At 45.3% G+C, this 12,422-nt stretch overlaps 1 protein-coding gene across 2 annotated transcripts in view; it reads right to left on the bottom strand.

The window, feature by feature from the left end:
- Positions 1-10,173, bottom strand: part of COL6A2 (collagen type VI alpha 2 chain) — a 31,970-nt gene extending 21,797 nt beyond the window's left edge. For both annotated transcript variants that reach the window (XM_065942147.1, XM_065942148.1), the window contains exon 1: positions 10,065-10,173. The gene's annotated coding sequence lies outside the window, so the exon portion shown is untranslated. The remainder of the gene's footprint in view (positions 1-10,064) is intronic.
- Between the last annotated feature and the right edge of the window lie 2,249 nt (positions 10,174-12,422).

The raw sequence follows: 12,422 nt of genomic DNA, 5'->3' as shown, positions 1-12,422 counted from the left end.
TCATCACCAGCCCAGGTGGGATGCATGAGACAAGTGCTCGGGCCTGGTGCACTGGGAAGACCCAGAGGAATCGGGTGGAGAGGGAGGTGGGAGGGTGGATCGGGATGGGGAATACATGTAAATCCATGGCTGATTCATGTCAATGTATGACAAAAACCACTACAATATTGTAAAGTAATTAGCCTCCAACTAATAAAAATAAATGAAAAAAAAAAAAAAAGAAGTTCATCAAAATCGGGTCTTTCTTATGAAAGAGGATTTGGAGTACGACCTCAGACAAGAATAACAGCACAGTTCTCTCTTACAATGTCTATTTCACGGCACTCTGCCTCCACAGAGGAGCTAGCTAGTGAAGTTCAGAGTTCACTTAGGGGTTTGCCTTGCAAGTTTCAACCTCAGCCTCTCAGTCTCCTGGTCAGATTGGCTAATGTCCAGAAGTTGTGTGTGTGTGTGTGTGCGCGCGCGTGCGTGCACATATGCACGCATGCACTCAGTCAGTCCTGTCTGACTTTTTGTGACCCTCATGGACTGTAGCCCACCAGACTCCTTTGTCCATGGGATTTTCCAGGCAAGAATACTGGAGTGGGTTGCCATTTCTTTCTCCAGAATTGATGCTTTTGAATTGTGGTGCTGGAGAAAATTCTTGACAGTCCTAGGATTGCAAGGAGATCAAATCAGTCAATCCTAAAGGAAATCAACCCTGAATATTCACTGGAAGGACTGATGCAAGCTCCAATACTTTGGCCACCTGATGCAAAGAGATGACTCACTGGAAAAGACCCTGATGCTAGGAAAGACTGAAGGCAGGAGGAGAAGCAGGCAACACAGGATGAGATGGTTAAATGGCATCACTGACTCAATGGACATGAGTTTGAGCAAGCTCCAAGAGACAGTGAAGGACAGGGAAGCCTGGCGTGTCACATTCCAGTGGGTCACAAAGAGTCAGACACAAGTTAGCAACTGAACAACAGCAATCAAATTTTACACAAAACTAAAATAGATGTTTTTGTCTTCATAGATCACAGACTCCTTTAAGAATGTGGACAATTTTACCTGACACAAATACACAGATTACTCATACACAGAAATCATATTCCTTATTACTTCAGTGGACCCATATATGGAACTGACTCTGGATTTAAAACTCCTGCACTTGAAGAATGACCAGTAGAGTACAAAAATTAAAAAAGACAAAGAGTGTGGATCTCACTCTGTCACTCACTGTTGTGTCAGAAGTCAGTGCAATAACAGTAAAAAGAAACAAGTATAAATCTTGTAAAGGATGAGATGGGAACTCCTTATTAAAGATGGTACTATCTACCTGGAAAACTCAGTAAGATAAACTGAACAAAGTTTAGGGGAGAGAGAAAGGGGTTTCAGTGAGGCAGTTATAAGAAAAATATACAAAAATCTACAGGTTTTCTTCTATCAGGAATGACCAATTAGAAAAGGTAATGGAAAAAATACTATTTACACTAGCAAGAAAACCAAAATAAATCCAAGGAATAAACTTAATAAGAACCTAAGGATGTGCATGACTTATGGAAAAAACTTTAAAAATTTCCAAAGAACACAGTTGGAGAGAAAAACCTTGTTTTTAGATGACAGACACAATACTTAAGAATATCAGTTATTTCTAACCAAATCTATAATTGAATATAATTTTGACTAAAATTTCCAATAAATTTTCTTTTTTGCCATTATTTGTTGACAAAATAAATCCTAGGTTCATCTGAAGGAATAAATAAGAGTAGGTGAAAAAAATAAAAATGAAGGTTGATAAAATTTATGCTATCAAGTGCAATAATGGAATACAATCACAGTAATGAAGTATTTGTTGTTTTGGTGCTGGAAATGGCCAGAAGACCACACAGCAGTGGCATAAAACCATATGAGAACTGAAAAGATGAGATGGCTGTTTTTCAGAGCTGTGAAAGAAGGCTGGGAAAAGGGCTCACAATATGACTATAAGTAATCCTACCTCATGCAGGGCACCCAAATAAAATCCAGGAGGAGCAAATAACTGTGTGTAGAGCATGGACTAAAAAGTCTTTGAAGAAAATAGAAAAGATTAAGTGGCATGAAATATCTATGATTACTCTGCACCAGATGGTACACTGCAGATTTTCTTTTAACCTTCACAACAGCCCTTGGATATTAGTGCTAATATAACCTCCATTTCATAGATGAGGAAACTGAGACCAAGATAGGTAACTTGTCCAAGGTGCTCAGCTAGTAGCTGAACTCCAAATCCAGGCAGCATGGTTTTGAGTCCACAGTCTTGAAAACTGGGCTCTCACATACCACCTTTATTACAACTAAGCAACATGGGCAGAGTGGAAACAGACCAAGAGCCAGGCAACCATCTCCCCCAATGCATGATCAAGATTTAATATTTTTAAGGTTTAAAAATTTTGATGGCCTGTTATTGTGTATATGTTTACAACTATAATATGTTGTTTTCTGTTGTCTTAAACTTTTTATTAATACATAATGCCCTTCTTTGTCTCTTATAACTCTTTTTGATTTAAAGTTCACTTTACCTGGTGTTGGTATAGCTACCCCTGCTCTTCTTTGGTTCCTATTTGCATGGAATAGCATTTTCCATCCTTTCACTTTCAAACCTATTTGTGTCTTTGGATCTAAAGTGAATCTTTTGTAGACAGTATTTAGCTGGATGGTGTTTTTTAAAGTCCATTCAGCCAGTATCTGTCTTTTGCTTGGACGGTATAATCCATTTACAATTCAAGTAACTATTGATAAGGAGAGACTTCTGTAGTTTTGTTATTTGTTTTCTATGTACCTTATAGCTTTTTTGTTCCTCATTTTCTGCATTACTATCTTCCTTTCTGTGTAGCTGATTGTTGTAGTAAAACATTTACATTCCTTCCTCATTTCTTTTTGTGTTTTTAGGTACTTTATGGTTATCATGGGATTAACTTAACATTATAAAATTATAACAATATAATTGGAATTTATGCCAATTTATGCCCAGTCATGTCCGACTCTTTGTGACCCCATAAACTGGTAGACCCCCAGGTTGCTCCATCCATGGAATTTTCCAGGCAAGAATATTGGAGTGGGTTGCCATTTCCTACTCCAGGGGATCTTCCCCACCTAGGGATAGAACTTGTGTCTCTTGTGTCTCCTGCATCATCAGGCAGAATGTTTACCACTGTGCCACCTGGGAAGCCAGTTTAAGTTCAACAACATGCACACAAAAAACTGCTCCAAAAACACAAGCAAATATTATTTTTAATGCATTGGTCCCTTAAATTATGTAGAAAACAAAATGTGGAGTTACAAATTAAAGTTACAATAATACAAGCTTTAAGAAGAACAGAGGGGGAGGAATCATGTAGCCGATTTCAGACTATACCACAAAGCTACGGTAATCAAAACAGTATAGTACTGGCACAAAAACAGACACATAAATCAACAGGAAAGAACAGAGATCCCAGTGCACAAACCATGCACTTATGGTCATTAATCTATGACAAAGGAGGCAAGAATATACAATGAAGAAGAGACAGTCTCTTCAATAACTGGTGCTGGGAAAACTGGACAGCTAAATGTAAAAGAGGAAATTAGAACATTCTCTAACACTATATACAAAAATAAACTCAAAATGGATTGAAGATCTAAACGTAAGGCTGGATACCATAAAACTCCCAAAGGAAACACAGGACACTCTTTGACATAAATCACAGCAGTATTATTATTATTATTTTGCTCTGTCTCCAAAAACAAAGGAAATAAAACCAGAATTAAACAAATGAAATCTAATTACACTTAAAAGTTTTTTCACAGCAGAGGAAACCATTGACAAAATGAAAAGACAAACTGCTGAATGAGAAAAGATATTTGCAAATGATATGACCAATAATGGGTTGTGCATGTATGTTAGTCACTCAGTTGTGTCCAACTCTTTGTGACCGCATGAACTGTAGCCTGCCAGGATCCTCTGTCCATGGGATTTCCCAGGCAAGAATACTAGAGTGGGTTGCCATTTCCTTCTCCAAATAAGGCGTTACTATCCAACATATATAAACAGCTCATACAACTCAACATCAAAAACACAAACAACTCAATTAAAAAATGGGCAGGAAAACTGAATAGATATTTTTCCAAAGAGGAAAGGTAGATGGCCAACAGGTACAGGAAAAGATGCTCAATACTGCTAATCATCAGGGAATTGTTAATCAAAATCACAATAAGATATCACCTCACACATGTCAGAATGGTTATCATCAGAGAGAATACAAATAACAACTGTTGATGAGGATGTGAAGAAAAGGAAACCCTCATGCACTTTTGAAGGGAATTGGTGGATTCCACTGTAGAATCAGTTGGTGCATCCACTGTGAAAAACAGTATGGAGGCTTCTCAAAAAAACTAAAGATAGAGCTACCATATGACCCAGCAATCCCAATCCTGGGTATACATTAGATTAGTTACTGCTTTTTTAGAAAATGTATTAGTCCCTCAAATCATGTAGAAAATAAGTGAGTTATATGCCATTGTTATAACAATAGCTTTATAAAATTGCTCATGTATTTACCTTTACTGAGATCTTTATATCTTCATATGACTTCAAGTTATTGTCTATTGTCCTTTCATTTCACCTGCAGGACTCTCTTGAGCATTTCTTATAGGGCAGATCTAGTAATAAACTCCTTCAGGTTTTATCTGGGAAATTTTTTAAGTTTGCCTTCAACTTTGGGGGACAGTTTTGCTGGATATAGAAATTTTGGGTGACAGATTTTTTTCTTTTAGCATTTTGAATATATTAACCCACTGCTTCTGGTTTCCAGAGTTTCTGATGAGACATCTTCTGATAATGTTATTGAAGTTCCTTTGGATATCGCGAGCCACTTCTTTCTTGCTGATATAAAGTTTTTCTCTTTGTTTTTGTCTTTTGACAGTTTGATTATAATGTGTAATGTGTGAGTCTCTTTAAGTTCACCTTATTTGTCTTAGATGTTTATATTTATGTCATTCATCAAATTTGGGAAGTTTCTTCACATGTTTCATCTGTCCCTTTCTCTCTCTGTTCCTTCTGGGACTCCCAAAACTGTATGCAGGTCCTTTAGGTTCTGTTCACTTTTCTCTAATCTTTTTTTCTTTCTTCTCCTCAGACTCATAATTTCCATTGTCTTATCTTCAACTTCAATGATCCTTTCTTTGCTCAAATTGGCATTTGAAGCCCTCTAATAAAATCATTGTGCTCTTCAGCTTTATTAAATCTTTTTTGATTCTACCAGGTTTTCTATTTATTGATATTTCTATTTTATTAATACATTATTTTTTTTACTTTCTTCACAACTTCCTTTAGCTCCTTGAGCATCTTTAAGATAGTTGTGTTAAAGTCTTTGTCCAGTAGATCCACCATCAGGTCTTTCTCAGGGATGGTTTTGGTTGGTTTATATTTTTTTCATTGAATGGGCCATATTTTTCTGTTCATTTACTTGCCTTTTGATTCTTGTTAAAAACTGGACATTTGAATCTAATATGGTAACTCTGGAAATCAGATTCTTCTCCTTCCCTAGGGTTTGCTATTTTTTATTGTTTTTGTTTTATTTATGTTGTAGGCTGTCTCTGTGCCAAGGATCAGCCTGAACAGTAAAGGTGCGTGTGTACATGCTAAGTCACTTCAGTTGTGTCCGACTCTTTGTGACCCCATGGACTGTAGCTCGCCAGGCTACTCTGCCCATGGAACTCTCCAGGCAAGAATACTAGAGTGGGTTGCCATTTCCTTCTCCGGGGGATCTTCCTGACTCAGGGGTTGAACCTGTATCTCTTATGTTTCCTGCATTGGCAGGCAGGTTCTTGACCATTTGGGACTTGGGAAGCCCCAAGGAGTAAAGGTAAGGTCTTCTTATATCCTTCCTGAGCCTGTACTTTCCCCTAGATATGTGCAGTGCCTGTCTAATTTCCCCTGTATATACAATTGCTTTCCAATGTTATAGTCTTCAATGTCTGACTTCCAAAAAGAGAAAAAGAAAAGGGTCGGGGAGGTGCCAGTCTTTTAAATACCCTGGTAGTCAAGTCAACCAGAGAGGGTAAGGCTTGCAATGATAGGGAAAAGTATAACAATAATGGAAGCCTCAGTAGATTTAAAAAGAAAATATCATGAAAAGTATCTTCTCTGATCACAATGGGATGACTTTAGAAGTCAATAACAGAAGGAAAACTAGAAAATTCACAGAATTGTGGGAATTAAACAACGCACTCTTAAACAACCAAAAGATTAAAGAATAACCACAAGGAAAATTAGAAAATACTCAAAGACTGATAAAAACAAAAACAAAACATACTAAATACATGAAACACAGTAAAAGCAGTATGAAGGAGAGAATTTACAGCTATAAATGTTTACATAAAACAAGAAAGATCTCAAATCAATAACCTAACTTTACAATTTAAGGAACTAGAAAAAAAAAAAAAACAAACTAAACATACATCTAGCAGAAGGAGTGAAATAATAAACATTAGAGCAGAGATAAATGACATGGATAATAGAAAAACAATAGGAAAAAAATCAATGAAACCAAAAGTTGATTCTTCAAAAAGCTCAACAACACTGACAAACCTTTAGCTAGATGGACTAAGAAAAAAAGAGAGAATACTCAAATCACTAAAATCATAAATGAAAATGGGAAGTTACTACTTATTCTACAGAAATAAGAAGAATTTTAAGAGAGTATTATAATCAGTTGCACATCAACAAATTAGATAACCTAGATGAAATGGACAAACTCCTAGAAACACAAAACCTACAAAGAGAAAATCATGAAGAAAAATCTGAGTATTATTAGTAAGGAGTTTGAATCAGTAACTGAAAATTTGACAAAGAAAAGCCCTGGACCTGATGGCTTTATTGGTGCATCCTATGAAGCATTTAAAGTGGAACTAATATCAATATTTCTCAAACTTTTCCAAAAAAATTGAAGAAGAGGGAATACCTCAAACTCATTCTATGAAGTCAGCATTACAGACGGCATCATTGACTCATAGAATATGAATTTGAGCAAACTCTGGGAGACAGTGAAGGACAAGGAAGCCTGGTGTGCTGCAGTCCAAGGGGTTACAAAGAGTTGGACACGACTTAGCAACTGAACAATATTACCCCTGATACCAAAACCAGATAGACACTACAAGAAAAGAAAACTACAGCCTAAAATCCTCAGCAAAATATTAGGAAACAGAATTCAACAGGATAAAAAAAGGGTTAAACATCATGATCAAGTGGGATTTACTCCCCAAATGCAAAGATGGTTCAACATATGAAAATCAATTAATGTAATACACCACATTAACAGAATGAAGGAAAAACCCACATGATCATCTCAATTGATGCAGAAAAATCTTTTGATCAAATCCAATATCTTTTCATGATTCAAAAACTCAACAAAGTAGGACTAGATGGAAACTATCTCAGCATAATAAAAGTCATTTACGAAAATCCCACAGCAAATATTAAACTCATTCGTGAGAGACTAGAAGCTTTTCTAAGGTCAGAACAAAACAAGATGCTGTTTTTACCACTTCTAATCAACATAGTATTGGAAGTCCTAGCCAGAACAATTAGGCAAGGAAGAGAAATAAAAGGTAGAAGTAAAATTATCTCTGTTCATAGGTGATATGATCTTCCATGTACAAAATCCTGAAGAGTCCACAGAAAGAAACTGTTATATAAATGAATTAATCTAAGTAGCAGGATACAAAGTCAACACACAAAAATAATTTGCATTTCTATACACCAACAATGAACAGCACAAAAGGTAAATTAAGAAAACAATTCCATTTACATTAACTGCACTGTTCCTTTGTAATCTGGCCCAACCCCAACGCATGCGCTTGGTAGGGGCTGGCTTCCAGGTCCTGTTCAGTAAGCAGAATCCCATGAGCCCTGCTTCTCTGCAGATGTGCCCCACACCAGCTCTGCACAAATGTTTGAAAGGAGTCACAGGAGGGACCAAACCAGTGGAACGTGGGGTTTAAAATAAAAGAATCAAACTATTTGGGTTTTTCTTAAAATAATCATGAGAGCCAAGTTTTCCAGGTATCATAAAGCATTCATGGCAGCAAACACGGTCTCTCTCCCCTCTGTACTTGGAGACCCTGTCCTACAGATGAGAAAATGGTGATGGAGAGGTGGGCAGGCTCAGCCCACACCCTCTGCTGAGGCCTGGGAAGACCCCTGGGTCCTGCTCCTTCTCCCAGGTACTGGCCCATTCCAGGGAGCTCGACTGACCTGAGGGACCTCAGGCGGGTCCACTGCACAACAGAGCCACCTGTGCTGGCTGGCGATGCAGAGTCCACTGGGTGTGGATGTGCCCTGCCTGACCAGGTGAACCAGCGGCCGGAGCCTGGTCTCCTATATGTTGCCTTGCCTGTGGCTTCCACCTCGGACGGGCCCAACAACTGCCCCCAACCTGCTGCAGTCTTCACAACCCTGCCCCCAGGTCACTTTCATCAGCCCAGGGTGGCAGCTTTGCTATGGTCAGAGTATTTCAGAGGCCCACTGAGACCCACGTCTGGCCGAATGGACACATCTCTGCCCCTTGCATATAGCCCCTCCTGAGTCACCTATGCCCCAGGGGCGCAGGTCCTCTCCCCACCCCACCTCCTGCCGCCAAGCCACAGGAGGAGGCAGACCACTTCCCTCCCTCCTGGGAGCCCCAAATACCCATCAGGCTTCCTGGCCCTGGTGAGGCAAACAGAGGCAGGCAGGGAATAAACCCTGCTGTAACAGGGCCTCCAGGCTAGAGCTCCTTTACTGGAAACTAAACCCAGGGAAGTCATTGGAAAAGACCCTGATGCTGAGAGGGATCAAGGGCAGGAGGAGAAGGGGACGACAGAGGATGAGATGGTTGGATGGCATCACCGACTCGATGGGCATGAGTTTGAGTAAACTCCAGGAGTTGGTGATGGACAAGGAGGCCTGGCGTGCTGTGATTCATGGGGTTGCAGAGTCGGACACAACTGAGCGACTGAATTGAACTGAACTGAAACCCATGGAAATTTTGTGGACCTTAAGCCTCCTTCTTTTAGAGTGTCTGCAACTGAAGAGCCTTTCCTTGGGGACAGCTGGGTGGCCTAGGGGTGTGGAAGCTGTCAGCTTCCTCCCTAGGTGGAGGGGAGGATGGTTGGAGGCCCTGGGCAGGATGGCAGGCACACAGGGGTGGCATCCTGCTGTTTTTGATCGTCCTTACTGGTATCAGGAGGTATTCCCAGCAGCAGACTTCCCCCCCCACCACCCCAGCGGGTGCCGGGCCCTGTCCTGGGCTCTGCTGGGGAGGATCCTGAGCATCTGGGGCGGGTGTGGGGCCGGCCCATCAGGGGAGCCGCCCAGCAGAGTCACCACCACCCCTCCCCCCACGCTCCCCTCAGTCTCCCTTAGCAGACTCTCGGGTTGGGGGCAGATGCCCAGTGGACACCTCCAGCCTCAGAGGAACGGGGTAGGCTGGGCTCCTGCTGACGCCTGGGTAGGTGGGGTGTGACTGTGACTCCCCTCCCCCTGCTCTCCATCGGAATGTCAGGGACCCCACCTCCCCTGAGGCCCACTGCAGGGAAGCTGGTCCCTCGGAGCTCATTCTAGGGACGAGTCTTTCTGGGGAGTAGGGACAACCGCTCCCTCTCAGCTGAGCCCAGGAGGGGGGTCAGCACCCTGGACACCCCGTGCCCAGTTTCGTCTTGGGCGGGGTGTCATCCCATGGGAGTGAGTTGGGCTCCTCAAACTCTGGAGATGGCCCCAGGCACGAGACACAGGACCGAACCTCCCAGGAAGGGTCAGGGGTCTGGCTGCAGATGGGGGACCGGGAACGGATGGCAGGCGTCCGGAGCCCCAGCACGGCGTCCCGAACGGGGACCCGGCTCTGCCCAGGAGAGACGGGGGCAGCCGGACGGGTCCCCGCGCGAGGCGCCCCAGGAGCGGGCCCGGGAGCTTCAAGCGAGGCCGGCGGGGCAAGTGGGAGCACCGCGGCGGGAGCGGACACCCGGGCAAGACCCAACTCCCCGGGTCCCCGCGCCGCGCGGCACTGCGCTGTCGGGGGCCTTACCTGACCGCGCTTCGGGCGCCCTCGTCGGACTGGTCCCGAGCGAAAAGGCTCCGGGTCCTGACCGCGCGAGACGCCGCCGAGTGGGCAGAGGGAGGGGCGGCGGGAAGGGCCGCCGCCAGACCCCGCCCCCTCCCCGCCCCGCGCCCCGCCCCCCCGCCCCTCCGCGGCCGGACGGCGGCCACCGGGCGGCGCTGCGGCCACGCGGATGGCGGCAGGGCGGGGCCGGGAGGCGACCCGAGGGGACAGGGGTGCGGAAGAGAGGTCCCTCTGCGGTCCCTGCTAAGTCAGGACCCCTCCCTGTTCTTGGGATGCTGCTCCGACTGGACGGACACCTGCCCACCTCCCTGCTTGCTGCCCACTCCCCCATTTCCTGGCGACCTGGAGTGTCTACTACCGGGCTTGGGGCGCCTTACTCACCACTCACTCGGCCCTCGGAGGAATGTCCCTGGGAGGCTGCAGAGTCCTCCTGCCAGGCGTCCCCTTCCCAAGTCCCCCTTGCTCAGAACCGGCGGGCTGGGGTCTCGTTCCTCGCTCAGGGACATGCAGCTCTGTTGACCCATGGATCACAATGTGTGTCTTGCCCCGCCACCCAGAGGTGAAGGACCGGCCTGGAGGGGCAAGATTGGCCAGGCTAGCGGGAGCCTCAGGCTCTCTGGGTGGAGAGGAGGGCCTAGGGGACTGGCAGACCGTTACCCTATGAGAACCCCAGAACTGCTCTTGGGACTGGGTCCTGGGGCCTCTGTGATGTCCCTGCCTGAGCATAGTGAGAAGGGGTCCCTGGTAGGGCTGTGGTGGGGGTTTCCACTCCCCAGGACCAGTGCTCCTCCTGGAGGAGGGATGCAAATGGGACTGGGGGCGAGGTCCCTGGCTCGGGGACAGGGCGCCTCACCAGTGGAAGGTGTCTGCTTGGCTGTTGCTGGTCTGTGACTGTCAGGCCCTGGTCGAGTGATGCCGCGATGCTGAACCTGGATGGGGATGTGCAGGCCTGGTCAGAAGGAAAGAGGCCACGTGTCAGAGGACTGGTGAGGGAGCCTGTAAGTGCTGACTGTAGTCCTGGGCTGGATTTGCAGGTCCTTGACCCAGAAGGGCTTCCCAGGTGACACTAATGGTGAAAGAACTTGCCTGCTAATGCAGGAGATGCAAGAGACATGGGTCAATCCCTGGGTCGGGAGAAGGAAATGGCAACGCATTCCAGTATTCTTGCCTGGAGAATTCCTTGGACAGTGGAGCCTGGTGGGCCATAGTCCACAGAGTGGCAAAGAGTTGGACATGACTGAAGCAACTTAGCACACATACACTGTCCAGAAGCCAGGACAGAAGATTAGAGAAGCAGGAAAGCTGGACTCAGAGGTCCCGTCTTGGAACGCAGGATTTAATCTCCCAGCAGTCTTCAGGTCACAGGACAGACTCAATTCTGGGATGACTCACAGAGGCCTGGAGAAAGTGCTGGCCCCTGGTGAGCAGAAAGGAAGCGCTGAAGCCATCCTGGTAGAAGGTGGAGGGAGGAACAGACAGGCCCCAGGCTGTGCCAGGTGCAACACCCTTGTCATGGGTTAGTGAGGCCGTTGGCCAGTGATCACATTCTTTTCCATCCCAATTACCAAAGGAGGCTCAGAAACAGTTTGCAGTCCATGTGGGGGCACAACAGTGCTCATTTATGGTTTGGCCTCAGGGCGGTGCCAACTCTCTCCTCTGTCCTAATGCTGGACATCCCCCCAGGACAAGACAGGCCCCTCACACTGAGGTCATCTCACACTGGTCAGGATGGGCCAGGAGGCTAGTGGGCAGGGCCTTAAGACACCCTAGAGGTGCGAGAGGAGCCCTGTGAAATACAGGGAGCTGCTCTTCATGCCGGTTGTAGGGGCTGTTGGCCAGGGCATGCTCAGATGTCCCCAACGTGAAGGACAAGTTACTGTGCCTTGTGTCCCCTCCCGAGGCAGAAGCACAGGCCTGGCAGGCCTCTTGGGTTCTGGAGGCAGCACCTTCCATTCTTAGGCGTACCGCTCGACCCTGTGTGTTGGGTGACTCAGACAGAGGGAAGTTTTGAGGGCATCAGTTCAGTTCAGTCGCTCAGTCGTGTCTGACTCTTTGTGACCCCATGAACCGCAGCACACCAGACCTCCCTGTCCATCACCAACTCCCGGAGTCCACCCAAACCCATGTCTATAGAGTTGGTGATGCCATCCAACCATCTCATCCTCTGTCATTCCCTTCTCCCCCTGCCCTCAATCTTTCCCAGCATCAGGGTCTTTTCAAATGAGTCAGCTCTTCGCATCTAGTGGCCAAAGTATTGAAGTGTTAGCTTCAGCATCAGTCCTTCCAATGAACACCCAGGAGTGATCTCCTTTAGGATGGACT

Source organism: Muntiacus reevesi, chromosome 8 (genome assembly GCF_963930625.1).
Source record: "Muntiacus reevesi chromosome 8, mMunRee1.1, whole genome shotgun sequence".
Classification (NCBI taxonomy): Eukaryota; Metazoa; Chordata; class Mammalia; order Artiodactyla; family Cervidae; genus Muntiacus; species Muntiacus reevesi.
This window is presented reverse-complemented; position numbering and strand designations above follow the sequence as displayed.